This window comes from Melopsittacus undulatus, chromosome 3 (genome assembly GCF_012275295.1).
Source record: "Melopsittacus undulatus isolate bMelUnd1 chromosome 3, bMelUnd1.mat.Z, whole genome shotgun sequence".
Taxonomy (NCBI): domain Eukaryota; kingdom Metazoa; phylum Chordata; class Aves; order Psittaciformes; family Psittaculidae; genus Melopsittacus; species Melopsittacus undulatus.
Window position 1 is genome coordinate 100,570,234 of NC_047529.1, and position 17,243 is coordinate 100,587,476.

The window sequence follows — 17,243 nt, forward strand, 5'->3', positions numbered from 1 at the left end:
ATCAGACATATCTGCATGATAGTTGTCCAAATAATTGATTTTGTGGCTTGTCTGTCAAATAAAAATTTGGAAGAAAATTCAGAATTTGAATCTTCTTACAAAACACAAATTAGAAAATAATTTAATTTGACATGTCATGCTCTAGATAACACAAAAAATTTAATTTGAAGAATTTTTACAGAAGCAGAAATACAAAAATGTAGAGAGGGAATAGTTCCCAGAACTGCTGCTGGGAAGACAGTTGCCACTTTATTCAGTATTTCAGGGGCTGTAGCACTTAGGACATGAGGCATCCAGATTCAAATCTGTCCTCTGTTTCCGCTGTTCACCTCCCAGAAAAGTGGCATAATCATCACATGTGATTAAAGAGCAGCTCTCCAGTTGTCTGCTGATGCACTTTCACTTTGGGTAAGTATTTACAGCTCCAGCCCTTCACAGGGTTTATCACACATCAGGTGGAGTCTCATTCCTGGACACTTTTCTGTGGTCTTTCTTTAGTAATCAGAGAATCACTGGATGGTTTGTGTTGGAAAGGACCTTAAGATCATCTAGTTCCAATCACCCTGCCATGGGCAAGGACACCTCACACTAGACCTTGTCACCCAAAATCATCAGGATAAATAACCCAAATACACTTTGCTGAAAATTTGTCTAGATTCGGTAATTCCTCTACAAAATCTTGAGGAAGAAGTGTGTGTTTTATATATATTGTCTGACACATGAAAGCTCAGAGGACTCAAGGAGATGGATTGTGGTAAAAAAGTTTTAGTTGTAATTGCGCTGAATGTGTGCAGTATATTATAGTCTGCATTAGTATATTATAGTTACATTAATTAGACATAAATTGGCTGGGCAAGAGAAATTTAATTTTAAAACCTGTATTAAACTGACTGCCATTAAATGTTTTACACTTAAGATGTATGGAGTCATACCTCCTAAAAAAATATTTCTGCAAATTCATTGGGAATGTAGTGATCCTTGCCTATAAAATATGACAACTGTACACATCTGTATGTCAACACAGTTGTCAGTTAGCTATGTTTAAATTCAAGAAACTGTGTAGAGAAACTTTGAAGGAGTCACTTGAAAAAGATATAAGAAAGTGTGCTGTTTCATGTGTTGCTGATGATGGTGCACAAAAAGCCTGCCTGGAAGAAGCCAAAACAGTGTTAAGAAATGCTGACCTAAGCAGATTAATGACCATTGTCTCTAGGGCACTGATGTTTCATTAAACAGACAAAATTGGACAAGACCATCACATGCATTCACATGCAGTGGGAAAGAGAAAAAATTCTAACACTATTTTAATGTCAAGGATCTAAGCCAGGATACTTTTGAAATATCTTCGTAGATCATAAGATAAGGAGCAAAAAAGAGGCCACACAGTAGCTTTCATCTTCTTTTTTACTCTTGAAGAATTCAATCAGTTAATGGAAATAAGCCACATCAGAAATGACTGCAGTCTACTGCCACCATCCTTAGACACACATTGAAACACAAAATGTAGTCAAAAGTGATATCAAGACCTTTCTACTCGGATGCAACAACTTATAATTGGGGCACAACTTAGTGCTGTGTATTACTGGTAACTTATGGGGGCAGAAAGAAAAAAGCCTAGCCAAACCAGCTTCTGCTTTGTGTAAAACTTCAGGCTGCTAATACTGTACTTAGGACAAAATGTCAGTGGCCAAGTTTTCAGCAAATGAGAATAACCCAGTTCACTAGCCAGACAAAATACCTACTCTGATACAAGTAGGGAAGCCAAGAAAATTAGCCAGTTACCTAAGAAACTAGCCAGACTATGAGCCCATCAGAGTCACACCTTTAGCCAGGTAGCCAACTTGCCTGACTTCTGCCAAAGGTTTTTGAAGTGCTGTTGTGTCTTCAAGAAAAAGAAAAAATTATAGAAGAGAAAAAAAGCTTTAAAAAGTTACCAGTGAAAAAGAGATATTTTCTGGAAAATGTGTTTTGGTGGAAAAATTGTGACTAGGTCAAGATGCAATTCTGTCTGTGGTGCTTAAACAGCCTCTGTTGCCTCAGGTCTGGTAAAATAACAAAATACTGTCTATACCAAAAGGGAATCATGCAATAGAAATATGGTACATGAGGTTGAAGGGCTAAAGAACTGGTGAGGTAGATGTTAGTAGCACTCAAAGGCCACAACAAGAGTCACATATGCCTGAAGTATAACTGACTTTAGTCACAGTCCAAAACTTGGATATTTTATTTTTGTAAAACAACCCCTGTATTGTAACTTACACTTGGCTTGAGCACTTGTGTGTCCTAAATTGACCCTCACTTGAGGTGAGTACTGAATAGAAATCTTCTCATTTGCTTCACTTGACCTTAAATGTTCCTTTTATGATGCTTCCATAAAGCATCATAAAGACTTAATGACTGTCACTAGAACTTTATAGAACTCAGTAGTCAGAAATAAAATGAGCCATTGAATTGTGATGGACCTCTTACAGGCCCTAGAGAGTACCTTGGCCTGCTTTTCACTAACAGAAGCCAGTAGGAATATATAGGAGAGATGAGGCACATTCTTTGCAGCATAAATCACACAACACTGACAAGCTGGGTAGTAATGTGTTCTGTATCACTAAAACAGTAACTGTACCTTTAAAGAAAATCTTCACTAGTGCTAAATATTATTCCTGTTGTTCAGAATTTGCAAATCCTGCTACATACCAAAAGATCAGTCACTTTTCAGTTCAGAGGGACTGCAGCTGGTATTGGAGCTTTGATTTAGCTAAGGCAGACCTTGACAGTATCCCCATTTTCATATTTGTATTACAGAAATACTTTGCATGCCTCTAGTACCTTTTATCAGAGGACTGATCTCCTTTACAGACAGTAATGAACTAATGCTCACAATGCCAATGTAAATTGGGATTTGTTTTTCCTTGTTCTGCAGATGAGAAAGAATGAAGCACAGAGATGATGCAACTATTTAAAGAAGGCTTGACAGAGCCAGGCACGGAATACAGATCTCCTGACACTTGAGCCAGTGCCTTCACCTCACTATTTTTGCCCTTTTATCTGCATGTTGTGCAACAGTCATTCAAGCTGGACACATACAAAATACCCCTGTTTTTAAGAATGGATGCCTGAACTCCTGGGTTCATAGTTAAACTCCAAGTATGCTGAATGTCCAGAACATCATCAGGCATGAGAATTCACTAGTTTCAAAAGCAGAACTTAGTGGCTAAATAAGGATTAAGGACCCCAGTTGTATCCATGCTTTCTTCTTCTTTTTTTTTTTTTTTTAATTTTTCCCTTTTTCTAATAAAGACTTCTAAGTGGCCATGCTGAGAGTGGAAATATCACAGAAAATAAAGATATTGTAAAAAGAAAAATAAACTGCTTTTGCTTCACTGGTGTTTCTATGTCTATCTGAGATGTCATCATAACCAAAGCTGGTTTTACTTGTAAATGTTTGGCAAAGTTTCCAGGAAATACGTGCATGGATTACAACCTGGCAGTATGTGATTTTGAACATCGGTGCTTATGATTTTTCATAGGTCAACTACCAACAGAGCATCCTGTACCATGTGGTCACCTTTTATACCCTGCCCAATGACATTATCTTACTTCCAGCTTACACCAACTCATATTCACCTATCACGTCTATGCCAGACAGACAAATCACTAATATCTGAAAAATGCTAGGAAACCATAACTTGTGACGTCTTGTGATACTCAAGTTCTACTTGCATCAACACCTTTTTTGTGGTTTGGTATCCCATGACTTGGGTGTATTGCTTGATGCATGAACACGTGCAAAACAATATTCCGGTGGAAATTAACAAAAGCATGTATGACCTTGAATATATTCCTGTGCCTGCTTCTCCAGTAATTCTGTGCTCCTGAGCACTCTCTTTGCTTTCATAACATGTTTGAGAGTGTTTCTGTTCCAGTCTGCTTATTTCTCCTTGCTCACAGGGAGACATTGCCTATGCGAATCCACTGATTTAAAGGACACAGCTTCATATACAGCCTGCAATGTGAAACACTTTTGGGCTGAAAGTTGTTGCTCTTCATCTCCTATTGTTTCCTAAATTCAGTCTTACAGAAGAGTTCTCAAAATTCCTATCAGTTTCACTCAGAGCCATAACTGCCTACAATTAAAAAAAAATAAAATAAAAAGGGCAAGGATTTAAAACTTTCCAGCTTAAACCAAGATAACTGGAGATATAACTGGAGATAATAGACTATCTTACTACACAGGGAGCTTTCTTTTGCTCTTGTATATGTCATTTGAGAGGTCAGCATGGATTTCCCCATGACAGCACTAAAGAACTGGTCTGAATGCCACTATTTAGCCTTTTTTTAAATGTATTTATCTTTATCATAGCTGCTGCTGTGTTCTGCCATAACTTCAAGCCATGTGGATACTCTCTACAGGAGTCCACCCCTTTTACCTATGGCTGTTTACTGAAACCTGAAGGAAGAAAAAGTCCCACCAGTATTAAAATACATCATGAAGGTAAGTCACTCTAGCTTGAAGGGCTTGTCTTTATTCTATAGAATCTTCTTTTTTACATTAACAATTCCTTTACTTTCCTGTCTGAACAGCCTTTTTGACATTAATGTTACACTTTATTTCTTGTAAAAATCCAAAAATCTTTTTTTTTAATGTTATCTCTGACAGAAAAATTGTTGTCAGTAAATACACAGATAGATTACCATCCTTAATGTAACTCTACTGTGAGATTCAGGTGTTGGAGTTGGTTGGTGCACTGCTGAGCTATACATGCATATGTAGACACAGTCTAGGCTGAAAGCTCTTCAAGCATCCAGGGCAAATTCACAAATTCAGAGCTTCCAGGACCAAGAAAGCAAGCTGTCTGCATTTAGGTGTTTGATTTGATGCACAAATATTTGATTTGTATCTGTACTAGTGTTCATTAGTTGCACTGAGTAGGTATGAAATTGTATATGGCCACTGTTTCCTCATGTGTTTTTTGGAAATCATTCTGCTCCTGACATGTACTGTGATCCTGGCTCTTCCTGCCTCTTCCTGCCTGGTGGGTTTTTTTTTATGTTTTCATTAATAAGAATGGCAATGCACCATATTTGTACAGCAAGTGACCACTGCATTCACACTATTCTTTACAGTCTATTTCCAAGTCAGATTTCTGCTTTAGCCTACCCTAGACTCCTCAATTAATTCTGCACAAAGGATCTGAGATTTTCAAGCAATAACCATTGCTCAGCCCACAGACATCCCCCACTACCCTCAGTTTTGTCCTTGGTTCCTTTCCACAGGTATTTTTGCTATTTTTTCTCCATTCCTCTCCCCTCTCATGCACAAAAGCAGTCAATTAATCCTCATAACAACCAGCTCTGAAACCATCCCTGGGGACAAGGCAGAGTGAAAGCCTGACAGTGCACCTCTCCAGAGGGAAGCAACAACCAGCAATCATGATACAATTTTTCCATGGAGCCATGCTCATCCTGGCTACCACTTTACACTGCATGAAGAACCTCTGTTGTAACAAGGATTTAGACTAGGTGACTGTCCTGAGTTCAGTTGTCAGTGGCTTAAAGCTCTTCCTGCAAGCAGAGATGTTCTTCCAGTCTTTTGATTTTCCTAACCTGCCACTGATCCCTGTTTTTCTTCTATTCACACACTTCTCAGCTCTCAAGCAAACGTAAAATGAGACAAAATCTGGACCAAACCCAAGTCCAGTTCAGTGGCTTTAGTTTACACAAAGCCAAGGATGCCTCAGCTACTCTGCCATGAGGAGCTTTCTGAGAGGCAAGACTCCTGCAGAAATGTCTCTCTACAGAGAGTGCTTATGTACATAGCAGAACTCAACCAGCAAAAATAACCCATTTTTTGGAACAGTGAGGTCAGGAAAGCCAGTCAACACAAGCTTGTTTAACCTACGGCAGGGACAGAGGCATCTCTTTTTGGTTTGCAGGTCACCACCTCACACACACTAACAATGCAGTTCCTGGGGAGAAGAAAGCAAGAGAGGAAAATAAGCACATAATTTTCTTTCCATGCTTGACTTTCTGGAGTACTTCAGTTCAGAAACTTGGTTTTCCATCTTTCATCATCTGTTCTTTCTTACAAGTCTTACTGTTGAACTTTGAGGAAAATAATTCCTAAATACTATTCAGCTCATTCATATTATCAGTATTTTCAGGTGCTTTTGATTTTAAATCCTTAAGTATCTGCCCTGATAGTACTTTTAAGGTTCATGGTCATTAAACATTTCCAGATACTTATGAAGACAATATATATGTCTGATTTTAACCCTGTTACAGTGCAACTATTTTATGTCTGTGCTGAAATGTAGTTGCCCTTAAAAGCCAGGAAAACAGAAGAACATTTTGGAATATTAACACCAGGACAGGACATTCAGTGCAGCTGATCAATGACGGTATGCAATTGGTTACTGCAATTCCAGCCTCTCCATTCCTAATGTCCAAAGGGGGAAGTAGAATTTTATCATCCTGTTAGTTAACTGTGTTAGCTAATCATGACCCCAGGTTATGTATATAGCAAAGGTATTTTCTTTACCTCATACAGGTGGTTTGAGGCTTGATGTCTGAGTTCTTCTAGCGGAAAGCCACTGACACACTAATCCAATATGCTGGCTAAAGATCCCTAGCTGTTGAAAATCAATTAGTGGAGGGTAGTGATGACAAATATGATGTTTCTATTTGCTAGGCAAGGTTATGGGACTTCTCAGGGACTTAATCAGTATAGACGGTACTGGTCAGGAATATGCCATATCTCTAGAATAATTAGAATCCACAACTGTAACCAATCTTTATAAAAGTCTGGAACCAGATTGTTCACTCCTGGTTTTGCATTGCTCAGTAAACTGCATCCAGTCTTTATTAAGACTGGATATCTTCTAGCCAAACATATGGTAATACTGAGCAAAGACATTCTCAGGTAGATATCTGTAAATATGCCTGTAACATGAGAATTACCATTTGAGCTTTTAGTTCTGCAAGACATACTTTCTTTTCACTTACCTTAGGGCACATGCAAACTAAATAATGGAAAGCAGTGCAGAAATTCCCAATTTAGCTTCTCCAGATGGCTCTGTGTGGAAGATAAACGCTCAAGACACTTGCTGAGGTCCAGAAGCAACATAGGTGCATGATAAACCCTGCCAATCCACAAGGCTTACTACAACCTTTTGGGATAGTCCTGGTTTTAATAGCCCTATCTAAAGTGCATTGGACATTCCTTGTGAGCAATGATATGTTTGACATGAGCAATGAGCTGGGCCATGCTCTGGGTTGAAGCATGATGCCACAGATCAGATGTCCCACACTGCTGAGCACAGTGCAGCAAAGCAGCCACTCCTGGGATTGCTCCACTGCCTCCCCACCACTGCAGCAGCAGAGCTGGCCTGGGAGGGCAGGGGACTGGGCTGGGGGCCTAAGGATGGGAAGGTGGAGGAACTGGAGTCTGGGTGAGGAAGTGTAGGAACCATAGGTGCATCAGAGACACATGGTGACATGGTGGAAGAGGTTGCTGAGGACTCAGACTGAAGTCTGAGAAAAACTTTGTGTAAATGTGTGCCTGTGTGTGTCCAGACTTTAGCAGCTGCAAGTGCCTATCTTGGCTGAATGTCCTCTAGCAACAGCCTAGAGCAACAGTAGTTCCAGTTTCGTTCACAGTTCTTTGACCTGTGCCACAGGCAATAAAACTAGTAGTCTTAACTGCAAACACCTGAGGCAAAATTTAATCCCGTGTGTTCAACTCACAGTGTATGTTTTTCACCTGTCCACGACCCTTCTGTACTTAGATGGGTATGTCCTAGGTACATGCTGTTTACCTGCAAGGAATTCGAAGCATTTAGTGGCATGCCAGCATCTGGGTGATGTACTCCCTGCACTGCTGTGCTGGAGCTGCCCCCCTGGCTCTGATGTAATATCCTGTTTGAACAGCTACCAGTGCTCTGGTCTTCCCCTCCTCTTTATCCATCTGCATTCATAATATTCTTTTGAGGGTGAGCTGAGGCTACATCATTCTGTGTCTATCTGAAAAGTAATGGTTTTTATGTGATTGCAGAAGGATGCCCTGAAAATGTAATTCTGATATAACTTGAGAAGTGAATTTATAACAGTATGGGGAATCTGATATGGACACTGCCATCAGAGCTTTCACAGATGAGTGCCAACAAAACTCACTCTGTAGTTCAAGACTACTACTCTGGCTATTCCTTTTGCTCTTGATTGCATAGTTCAGTAGGAAGAAAATCATGATTATTCCCCCCTCTTTTCCAAAGAGGGACATAATCAGCATTCAGACAGTTACTTTGATGTATAATTTTTTTTCTCCCCTGTCTAGCTTTGGGCTTTGAATAATTCAACACTGTAAAATGAAAAGACACTTTTCTTCTATAAAATAAGGTTCATGGGCAGTATATATTCTAGTTTAGAGAGGGTTCCCTTTTTCCTTAATGGAAGTTTCCTAACAGAAATGTGTTTGTGTTATGAACATCCAACGCAGTAAAACTCAAAAGACTAAGTGCACATACTCTCTAGATTTAACCTATAAAAAACTTCCATAAGATTCTAAGATTCTTTGGTTTTCATCTTATCAGATTCTCCAGGCAGAGCTGTAGCACTGTTTCAACTGGGCTACTGGACATCTGGAAACAATCTCTGGGCAGAAAGATTGGAACAGGGAAGACATGGAAGTAAGGAACTCCTAAAATGTAGATATCTAACTTGGGTGCATACAATTGTAAGTTGGGTGTTGTAAGGAAGCCTCCAGAGCATAACTGAGTGTGCTGATATTGCTTCCCTGCATCAGTTGCATAACTTCCTACCTTTGTACTCCCTCTGGGTGCCTACGTAAGGAAACTGTACCAAGTTTTTCATTAGATAATTATATGAAGATAATGATAAAAATATATAACATGTAGGCAAGGACTTAGGCAAATCTCTATCTACACTTAAATTAGTCACTAATATTCCAAAACAGGAGTATCTACAGAACATTTTACGTTGCTTAAAATCACTTTCCCTTATAGAGAAACCATGAATTTCATGTTGCAGTTCTTTGCACAGTCTTCTGTTGTCATAGATTTGACATTTTTTTTCAGGCCCTGAAAACTGCTTTTATTTCCTGATTTAGATTTTTAGCTCTTTGGGGCAGAAACCACATTTACGTGTGTTTGTACAGCAGGAGCAGGTCTTGCTATATAACTGTGGTTTGGAAACACTACCACAATATAAATAGTACATTAATCATTAATTATACCGTTGGTGCATTGCTATGTCTTAAGCAGTGGCACTGTCTATGACTCTTGATCTTCTCACAGAGATGAGGTCAAAACATTTCCATAACCATAACATTTGTCTGAAGTCATGGTTGCCCCAGATTTTCTTACAACAGATTCAAAATCAGACATTGACAATACATTGTGAATGTCAGTTTCCTGAGGAAGCATCCACATCACATATTGGCATATACTGTGAAACTTCAAAAGGTTAAAAATTATTACCTAAGGCATTACGTAACTTGCATACAGAATTTGATACCTGTGAGAGTCTCAGACTGCTTTGCAAATAGTATTTGGCTTCCTATAACATACAGAAATGTTATAATCTCAATTTAACTTCAGAATAAACTAGTGTTTGATCAGCACATTCATAAAATGCAAGAAAGCGGGTAAGCTTGTTCATTTGCTGTTTATAAGAAATGGGTAAATGCCAAACTCAGCTAATCAGGTGCAGATATATTCCAATTACTTGTGATAACCAATGCCTAAAGTATAAAGCTCACTGTTATTTGACCTGAATTGATTTGTTTGCCAAGGTCATGCTGGAAACCTGTAGCAAAGAAAAAAAAAAAAAAGAAGCCAGATCTCGTAACTCTTACTGAATTACATTTCCTGAACAGCAACTGATGGTATTATCATTAGCGTGATAAGAACTTTTAATCACATAAAGAGCAATTTAAGACAATTTCCCAGCTACTTTAGCCAAATAATTCAAATCTCATCTAAACTGCCTGGTGCACACCTCCCTTTCTCTTTCTGAGGATAAGTGGCCAGGCCTACAGGACTCACATGGCAAGGAATAACAGGGCAATAGGACCCACAGTACACCATCACATGTCTGGGAACTCAGGAAGGCAGGGAGGACCTATGTCTCCCAGGCCACCATTGATTAGATATTTTATGTTGCTGATCTGTTCTACAGAACAGGCTGTTCTGCAGAAAGGGAGTCCTGGGTTCAATGCTCATGACACTGAAGAGGGCCAGAAAGTGACCAGAAAGTGCCAGAAAGTGCAAGAAGGAACTACTGGAATGGGCTGTACTTACACCTCATTGTCTTCATTTAAATGCATGACTGAGATGTCAAAGCTCAAGAGCTCATTTCTGGTTCTGCCTCACAGATGTACCTAAATCCACACCTGTGTTAAACTACTAAATGGAGGCGAGAAAGAGAACTTCAGACACATCCCTTTCCTCAGCATGTCCTGCTTCATGGCTCAGTGCTCTGAATACTGGCATACCATGCCTGTTGTCAACCTCAACTTTAAACATCTGCTCTGTTTGCTTGTTTTGTGGGATACCTCACTCAGCACCAGTGTTTCCCTTCCTGGAGGTGGGCACACAGTTTAGATACTGAGTATCACAGCTCTCTAACCTGTTTAGAGATGTTATTCTGAGATTCCTCAGTAATTAGGCGTTGCACTTCAGTGCTCAAAAGTCCTGCTTTGACGTAGGCCACCTAGGAAAGGATTTAATACACACAGAAGACACAGCACTTAATCCTCAGAGAAAGCAGGAAGTCACGGTGCAAGAAATGGTTTGACTAGCTATCAGGGACTTGAAAAACCTTGACTCATGTTATTATTTCTTGTGCAGTAATGTGCAAATGATGTCTCAATGCCACATTCCTCTTCTGCAAAAGGAAGAAGAATACTGGTGTGTCCTACATGAGTGCTGTGAGGATAAACTGAAGGATAGAGACAGGATAGGAAGAAAGTTCAAAAGCAGAAGTGATAGTCTGAGTGATTATAGGTCAAGTTTCAAGTATTACTCACATGTATGGAGAGAAATTACTGAGGCTTTTTAATTTGTCCCGGCACTGTCATCTTGCAGCAGTTTATATGCTTCTGGGAACACATGTAGCAAAATCACAAGTAATTTCCTTGAGCATTACAGGAAATAAGAATCTTCACTCTTGAGCTGGGCCTACCTAAGCCTTTCCTTTCTGACCATCATGGTTATCTGCTATTATTTGAGTCCCAGTAGTCCTACATGTCTTCTACTGTTCTGACCCACATCACCCTCAGGTTGTCTCCATGTCAGGTATCTCTAAAGCAAAGAGGTCCAGACTTTGTCAAGTATAACCATTTCACAGGTAATGTCAAAATGCTGATCAGCAGAACATTAGAATCAGACCGAGTGCTTATTTTTTTCCACCTTTATCAGGCACGTGTTCTCTTGAAAGTCTCTTGAAAGCAAGATGTAAGAGCAATTTCATTGATGTTCATTATTAAAAATAACACATCAGTCAGTTAGATGTGTTGATGTTTCTCAGAAGAGGTCATGTGCAGCTGTGTATCTGGAAGGGATATGCCTAAAGGTTAGACATCAGACACTCAGTGAAAGCAACAAAGTAAATGGATGGAGGGGAAATGTAGGACAAAGGTGACATTTTTCAACTGGACAGCTAGACAGAGTGAATACCCAAGTACTTCTCTACCATTTGAAAAGCTTTTATTTGGTAGATAATGTGACAGAAACAAGGTTCTGGGAGAGGTCTAAAAGAACAGACAACAGTTTTAGTAAGCAAAGAGAAGGGGAGCTGTTTCATGGGGGAAAAGAAAACAGGTGAGATCAGCAAAGGCTTTTCAGCAGAGAGATTTCATTTATGGCATGCAGACTGCTGACCTGCCCTTGTTCATTTAGAGGAAACCACCAAACTTTTCTTGAATAGCAGTCATCTGTTTTATAGGGGTGTTTTAAATTCACATGCCTATCATATTCTATGAATGTACTAGGAGATCATTAACCAACTAATGAACCTCAGCACAGCCAAGTATTCTCTTTTAAAACTCAGCTGAGTAAAGGTCACCAGTTCTGAAAAATTAACTGCTTAATCTAATGAGTCCTTGCATCACCTCTCATTCTGAAGTTGAACTGAAGTGATCCTCAGATATTGTTTAACTATCATATACATATGATAAATTCTATCCTGTTGTTTCTACTTCAGTTAAACTCTTTTGCAATATCATTTTCTACACAGTATCCACCTTATTCCTTCAGGTAAATCTTTAAAAATGTTCTCTTTCTGCTACCATATTATGGAACATTTAGCATTGAAGTCCTGGAAGAATAAGGTGCTTGTTGTTATTGTTGGAATCCTAATGATACTGCAGTAGTAGTAGTAGAGCAGCACTGGGGTACCCAGTGAGCAGATGCTGGGTACCCAAAATTCCTACTCCTATGGAGGCTGGAATACACCCAAAAGCATTGTGCTACACTGTACAGTCCAATTTTACATGCAGTTTAACCATCTAGCCAGCACAGAAACATTGGATCAAATGGAAGAAGTTTATAGCTTTAGGGTATTTGAAAGGAAGAGAGGATTTAAACATAGTTGGAATGAAGGGGATGAAGCATGTGATTAGTACCTTAATGGGAAGAAACGGGAAGACTAGAATAGCACAGGTGATGCGAGGGAAGACTAGAATAGCACAGGTGATGCGCGGATAGACTCCACAACTCGTTAAAGTTGTAAAGTAGGTATGCTTTTATTCAGCTGAGGTGCATGGGGATAGCTCCTCCAAAGTATGCACACCTCAGGATTGTTCTCCCTTTACATTTATTCTCTTAAGGTATACATAGACATGAGGTTGCTCAGTCTGCCTATACATATTTATTATCTATCCCTGCTTCGTATTATAATGAGCCGGAAGGTCCTTTGCACCTGCGCAGTGGCCCTTCTGGTCATGAGCAGGGGTGTCAGGATGAAGTAAATGAGTCTTCCTCTTGTGGGTAGGGGTCTTCAAGATGAAGTAAATGAGTCTTCTTCTTCTTAAACTTTACACCTTTTAACCTTCAGACACGGCCTTAGGGTTTGGTCCGTGCCCAGTCTGCTTCTCCCCCGCTTCTCAGTAGGACCAAACAGCTGTGCATTTGTCATGGCCTTAAGATTTGGTCAGCGCCCAGTCTTCCTCTCCCTGGCTTATCATCTGCTTTTGTCAGTAGAACTAGCATCTGCTTCTCCCCCTCCAGCAGTAATCAATGCCTTGGCAAGATGGCAATGGCAGGTTCTTAGGACAGACAATACTTTTGTTTAAGCAAAGGAATTCCTTTAACCCCCTTGTACAATTTCTCTGTATTACCCCCCTGTACATTGGTTACCCCTGTATCACAGGCACAAATGAAGTGCATGAAGAGAGAGAAGCCTAGGATTAGGTGTATAGGAATATCATGGGTTATGCTGTTATAAAGATGTTCAGACTTGTATTCTTTACCTCAGCTATTGGTGGACTGTCTAGGGTTGTTTGATACATACCCAGATGGAAACCCTGATTAGTTCTGCCTGCCCCTGACAGGATCCCTGAAAACCAGACATGACACAGCAAATCTGGGAGGCCCACATCACTGGTGTAATCCTATTTGAACCAGGGGTGCACTTGCCTGGACTGTTGCAGGACGTAGCTCAAAGTTTTCAAGTCATGCAGTAGTTATCCCAGCGAGTGTGTGTCATTGTCTCTTTAAGAGAATCAATAGCAGCAACCCCAAATATTTCAGCCCCCACTCCTATAAGTAACAGAAGAATCGCTTGGAGATCACATAGATTCCTTTATATTTAACTAGTTGCCATAGCATCTCTACTGTAAAGCTGTCATAGTTATGGCTACCTAAAGGATGTCTAAACTTTGTCAACCATGTTTCTCTCTCTGCTTAAAGAAATAACGACAGGAAATTAGGGTTCAAATAATTTTGTTGAAGCATAGCAAAGACTATCTGATGAGGTCCCATGCCTTTTGAGGAAGTGTCAAGTCAGAAAAATAACAGGTTTATGAGCATAAGAAATGAAGAATTAAAGTACATGTTCAGGCAACCCTTTACCCTGCCTCTCTTGTGCAGCCCTTGCTCAGGGAATAGCTCCCATAACGAAGGGTGCCTTTGAACTGTACAGCAGGGGTAGCTACACATGCCCTGCAGCCAAATTCCTAGAGCACCTCACCCCCGGAACACCAGATCTCCCAGATTTGATAAGCCCTTTGCTTTTTTATAGTTATTTTGCCTTTATGCACTTGACACAATCTAACCCTGCAGTCACCTGTTATTAAACTTGTGGTGCACACACAGCTACAGGCCAGCTGCTGACATCTTTATTTAAAGGACCGATTCAGCACAGTGATTAACCGAGGTGTGTAGGAGCTCTTGAAGATACAGGAAGCCCTCCTTGAATTTAAGGATGGTCCTGTGTTAGGAATTTGCTCCCCCATTCACAGTGGGAATGGCCCATCAAGATTAGCTTTTAACATGAATCACAGCTCTGTTGAATTGCTATGACTAATCCTTCTGGCTAATCACACCTTCACCAGGCAAGGCAAGGGGGTGATTTGCACGTAATTCCGGTGCTATGGACAGGGAAGGGTGAGTGTCAAGTTTTCATAGATATGCCCTTTAATCCTTTGCTTTCCTGTTTTTTTCAGACGCGGGAGTTAGACCTGAAGCACGCTTGGAAGGCATGAAATAACTGTGGACAGCTTCAGTTCTGCATTAATGATGCTTTCCCCAGTGAATGTAAAATTTCTCAATGAATTTATGAGCCTCCCAGATGCTGGAGCTGACCAAGGATTGTCTCCCACTCTATAAGTACTAAAATGATGCAGAAGATGAGCTCGGAGGTGCTAAATCATCATGGTTTAATCCTTGTGATTCAAGGATTAGAAAACTAAGGGAACTAATCCCCTGGTCAATCACCCTAATCAAACGCCCTTTGAACTAGACTTATGCAGGAATTCGAATTAACATAGCCTGAGGTCAGAAATATTATTTTTCTGCTTTGTTTTTTTTTTCTCTTTTAATGAAAATACCTAATCCCAAATAACTCTATGGCAAACCATTTCTCAGCACTATTGTCTAGAAAGAACTGTTTAACCATTTGCCTCTTAAAATCATGCATCAGTTTTTATGTAAAAAGGAATATTTGAATGGGTTTAATTATAAAATAGAGGATAAAATATAGAGGATAAAATAGAGGATAAAACAAAGGATAAAATAGAGAATAAAAGAAGATGAGATGTACCTCTATTTATTATAGACCTTCGCTGTTTTAGAGTTCACCTTACTTTAAAAGAAATTGCTTTTAAACCATATGAATGATACTTTAGGTTTCCTCTGTAGTACATCAGTAAGCACTTTGGAAGCTCTGTGGGATAAAGAAATAATCCATACCAACTGTTCAGAACAATAAAAATATCCTCTTGCTCTGTTGTGTTTCTATCACCTGGCTGCTTGCTGTAAGGCCTCTTTCTTATGAGTCACTGTGAGCAGGACAGTTTGCTCAGCTGAATTACCTGCCAGAGTTCAGGCTGTGTTGTAAGCAACGTATGTTGTAAGTGAAGTTATGGGTGATGTGATGAAACCAGCTATTTGCATACCACTGAGGTATGTGCTCTATAAATACATAAATGCAAACAGTGTTTTCCCTGTGGTCACGTTGTTATTTACTATAGCAGGTGTCAGCCTTTTGAACAATTAAGATCCCAACTAAGTTTAGAAATGGCTTGGATTTACTTCTATCTGTCAGGTATTTGGGTAATACTGACAAGTATGTATCATTAAACAGCATTAACCACCATTATCTTTTCCAAACTAAGTAAGCAATACCCCTCCTGAGCTGTTGTTCTGGTATTTCAGCTTTTTCATTTGCACATAAGAGACCATATAGAACTCTGAACATACTTGAAGGTTATCACCACTCACAATTTCTTTCCTCTTTATTACAATTCAAAAGAAAATCACATTTTAAAGCACTGCATGAAGTTGGTCATCAGCTAAAGTAATTCAGCTTATTAAACTGTAATTGCATGCTCACAACCCAAAGTATACTTTAATATCATAAAGGCAGATGATGAGCTCTATTTTAAGGATCCTCCAGCTAGTATCGGAACAGAAAGCACAGCTGTTTTCCTGACTTTCTCCAAAACGTTTCTTCAAAGCTGGACTGGTCCAAGTTTTTTTTAGTCAAACTGGGAAAAAACCCCTAGCCCCAAAACCAAACCTGTCTGTTTGACTGTTTTGAACTATAATGCCTGTTTTCCTCTTTGCTCCCCAGCTGAGCTGCAGGGGTAACGTCCTGCAGAAATAATTCACTGCCAGGTTGGATCTGCCCAGGGAAAGATTTAAGCTTCTATTTTCTGAATAAAGCATCTTGCATTATTACAGTATAGAAAGAGTTCCTGAGGCTTAAGCAGGAGATAAATTGTTTGCAGTAAGATGAAATTCTTCGGCTGGATTTTACAGAAGTTGAACTAGGGAATTGTTACAATCTCTCTCTTATATTAATTCATAAACATGGATTCCTCAAAACATTTTGTCTAACACTATCCAGCAGCAAACATTTGAATCCTGTGGAAGATGAAGCTTTTTGTGAGCAAAGACGAAGCCTTTTGTGAGCAAAGCAGACAAAGAGGGATTCAGACAGCAAAAGGTCCACAGAAATAACTTTCCAATCCATCAGCTGGAGCACAAAACCTTTGTGAATGAGTTGAAAGGGAATAAATGTGGGCTTCCTGACACCTCATGATGGCATGACTTAACAAGCTTCACAAGCATCTATCCCTCTTTCCTGAAGATTTCCTCCTGTGCTACTTCGTTAGGCCATACACTGATTTCCAAGCTATGATCTACTACTCATGGCACTTTGATCAACACTTGGATTATCAGATGTAACTTCAATGATATATACATTAATTATATTTATTTTGTGTGTTCAGTAAAGAGACATACCTAAACCAAGAAAGACCATCACTGCCCTTTCCGTTAATAGTATGTTTGACCAAAGATCACAAAGCCTACATGATAGAGTAAGTTTGGTTTCAATTCATTCTCAGTAAGTTGAAGTTCAAAGCAGTCCATTGAGAGTAATAAAGTTTACAGGGTTGCTTTGGGTTCTGCAGTCAGTGGCTTCATCTCTGTGGCTTCACTTGAAAAGTAATTTTAACTTCTGTCACAAAGCACAATGGTTTCCTAACTGCAGTGTGAATTTCATGTGTC

General features: G+C 39.6%; 1 long non-coding RNA gene across 1 annotated transcript; it reads left to right on the forward strand.

Annotated features, from left to right (window-relative positions):
- The first annotated feature begins 4,385 nt into the window (after positions 1-4,385).
- On the forward strand, positions 4,386-15,555 carry LOC115945882 (uncharacterized). The gene is made up of 3 exons (XR_004080072.2): positions 4,386-4,489; positions 8,583-8,678; positions 14,675-15,555. It is a non-coding gene; the product is annotated as an uncharacterized lncRNA (long non-coding RNA).
- The last annotated feature ends 1,688 nt before the right edge of the window (positions 15,556-17,243 follow it).